Source organism: Lactuca saligna, chromosome 3 (assembly GCF_052625555.1).
Source record: "Lactuca saligna cultivar CGN05327 chromosome 3, ASM5262555v1, whole genome shotgun sequence".
Classification (NCBI taxonomy): domain Eukaryota; kingdom Viridiplantae; phylum Streptophyta; class Magnoliopsida; order Asterales; family Asteraceae; genus Lactuca; species Lactuca saligna.
The window spans coordinates 8,653,581-8,657,207 of record NC_136419.1 but is presented as its reverse complement, the minus strand read 5'-3'; positions in this window follow the sequence as shown (position 1 = coordinate 8,657,207).

The following is a 3,627-nucleotide window of genomic DNA, read 5'->3' as shown; positions in this document are numbered from 1 at the left end:
TGTGTGTTCTTTTTGTTGATTTAAACACTTAATACTACTGAATACAAATTAAATGTATGCCCCAACTAAATGAGAGCGGATACTTTTTTTTTTTTTTTTTTGAAACGGCGAAAATTTATAAAAAAAAAGAAACAAGGGCCGAAGCGTACAAGTTAAGACTTGGCAAACAACTAAGCTAAAACACAACACCAAAGCAACACCAAACCCCACGCCCCCCACCCAAGACAAAGCTACAAGACACTAAACGGGGAACAACACCAATTCGTCAAATTACAATTACCAAAATTACCCCTATGCTTAACCCACCCAAAGACCATAGTTATAATGTTGTCTGCAACTTTGGCAAGGGTTGTAGACACCTGATTAAAAAGCTTATCATTCCGGTCCTTCTAAATACACCACAGACCTCTGTACATTATGGCAAGAAGGGCCTTCCTTTTTTTTGGGGGCAATTCCCCCACTTAGCAGCAAAATTCAAGGCTTCAGAGACTGAAGAGAAGGAGACGAAGGGGACCTCACACCACTTAAAAATCCACTTGAACACTTCCTTAGCGTAATCCCAAGCAATAAGCAAGTGGACCGTTTCATCCACACCATTAATGCAAAAGAGGCACCTGGTAGAAGCTACACCTACACCCCTCCTTGAAAGAGCCATGGAGGAAGGGATACCATCCAAACTAGCCCTCCAAACAAAGCAGATAAATTTTAAGGGGACAAGATGCACCCAGACAGTTGGACTATTGGTCCTAACGGTGGCTTTGGAGTCGATAAGCTTACGAATGTCTTAAACATAGAACTGCTCATCACTAGAAAGTTTGGATTTCCAAGAGTCAGGCTCTGAGGACAAGGTAAGACCATCGAGGAGCCGACAGATTTGGGCCAGTTCTGTCATTTCCACGGGAAGGTTGGGTTTTTTCCTCCAAGCCCATAAAAAACCATGCGAAGAAAATCTATCTGCCAGAAAACAAGTCTTACGTTTATCCAAAGCATATAAATTAGGAAACCTTAAGGCCAATTTTCCGCCACCAGAGCAGTTATCAAGCCAAAAAGGATATTCCGCCACGACCCAATCTTGGTAGAGACGAAATGGTAAAAGTCGAGGCCCAACTCTCCCAAAAAGCTCGATACATCTGCAGAACTTTAAAGCAAAATAACAATTATGTTCCTTTGTAATTAGTTATTCTGTAAACCTCATTTAGATTCTTTAAACATCCAACTATCCAAATCCCATGCAAGTTCTTGAGGTCACCGCACACCCAACTCGAGTTTCCTAAGATGACCCGTTTTAATTCAGTATCTTTCTAGTAGTTGCTTTAGTTCTTTATCCATTCTAATCATCTTCTTACCCTCTTCATCTTCCATAACCACCCTCACCATCTGGTTTGTCTCCTTTCTCCCCAATAACACCACACCTTCTTTATTCCTTCCCCTACAACGACCAACACCTTCACTAATAATCCTATCTTATTGCTTTACATCGTCGCATTCAACATCTTATCTGTATATGACGGTCACCAATCATCAGAATGGTAACATCGTACTTTTAAAATACCATTATATATTGATAAACATATGGTTTTACAAAACTTTTAAATCATTAATTAAAGTTTACAACTTTTGGTGTTACAAAACATATCAACAATGTAACACCTATAATCCAGATTGGATGTGGCATGTCATTTAAATGAAAAGCATGTCCAGATGGACACCACGACATGATAAGATGGGGGCCATGATGTGGTGGCTGCTACAGCCCAAGCTCGAGTTTTTTAGGGTTTCTCCCATGTTAAGGATCTTAACTCTTTGATAGGTCATCTCCTTTAACCTCCAACTCCTCATTTCGAAACCCTAGCATATCTTTTTGTCTTTTGATCTCTTTTTTGGTGTTTTGGCTATTTGAAGGTTGAAGGCAGGCTTTGTTGAATAAAGGATCAACTAGAAAACTCATCCCCATCTCTTGGTGCATATTCTGGACTTTTTAAGTTTCCAAGTTCTCGTTTTTATGGTTTACCTTTTGTGGATCTAGGTTTTAAGCTCATTTTCCTTCATGATATGTTAATATGAATGGGTGGTTTTGATAAAGTTGGCAACGTTATCACTAATTAAGGTCCCTAAGTCATTATTGTTGGATTAGGTGTCTAAGCTCATAACTATAATTGATATTTACTTCACCTGATAGTAACATGATCTTTTTGGGTTGCCTTCACCATAGCAACTTGATTGGATGAATTATGGATTGATGTAATGCTCAAAATCCATTAGTGGTATCAGAGCCTAGGATAGTTTTTCTGTTATATGATTCAAAAGTAAAGTTTTCAAAGCTGGAAATTTTTGATTTTCGATTCTGTACCAGGTTCATGACGTGACACAAGCTTGTCACGACGTGAAGTTGGTTCTGACAGCAGAATTTCAAGCTTTTGCTAAAATTGGATTTTAATAATTACCATAAATTATTTTTGTAATTAAAATTTATTTTTATATATTATGGTAATGCATATCTTAATCTAATTGGAAGATAATGATTGAAATTTAAGATAATTACTAGATTATGTGATAAACTAATTATTTGTAAATTTTAATTTGTAATTATCTTGCCAAAATAAAAGGAAATTAGATTAGGTCAAATTTAGATAATAATAAATTATATAATTAATTTAATTGTTTTTCAAATTTGATCTAAAAGATTTTGGAAAGTTTTAAAATTTTCCCTCAAGTTTTGGAATTTAAATTTTGATTAAAAAGTTTTGATTTTGAAGTATTTAATTTCTAAACCTTAGAGTTTTAAAAGTTTAAAATTCAACCCTTATACTATTATAATATTAAAGGATTAATAATTATATATATATATATATATATATATATATATATATATATATATATATATATATATATATATATATATATATATATATAAGACAATTCAGTCTTACCGTTAGTAGGCCTCATTCACGAAGCCGATCTATAAGGGGGTATAAGGAAACTGCCTATAAAATGACAGTTAAATGGGTGTCCACTCTCACCCACCGCTTCCTTGATTGGTGGTGGGTCATTAGCCGAACGGGTAGGATAGGACAAACTACTCCTCATTAATAAGTATAATGATTTTATAAAGTAACTAAATGTTTTCATAAATACCCAATCTTAGTTACTTTAGGAAAAATGTGAAAATGATGTCATTCCATGAAATTGCACTTTGCACCTTGTCAAGTCGTTAGTGGAGCGTGTGTGGCTAACCGACACACACTAATTTGGGACTAACAAGGGCGGCAAAGGGTAGCTCGATGTTTATCATAGATCAATGAAGCGTGTCTGGTTAATCGGCACATTGATTAGGTGATAAATGACATCGAGAATACCAAGCATATTTGTATGGTTATTTACACCTTGTTTGTGATCCTCGGTATCCCAGTCACAAAATTGAAGGGCATAATCGAGATTGTAACATGCCATTGAAAAGTTCAATGAATTTCAAAAGAATCTAGGAATTTCAATTCATTTAAAACTTAATATTCTTTTTCGTTTCTCATGGTGGAAATTGGTAAATTGTCATTTACCTACCTTCAAATATTTTGCAATTGGATTACGAAATCCCTCTTCTGAATTGTGAAATATTTGTTGGGTCCTAGC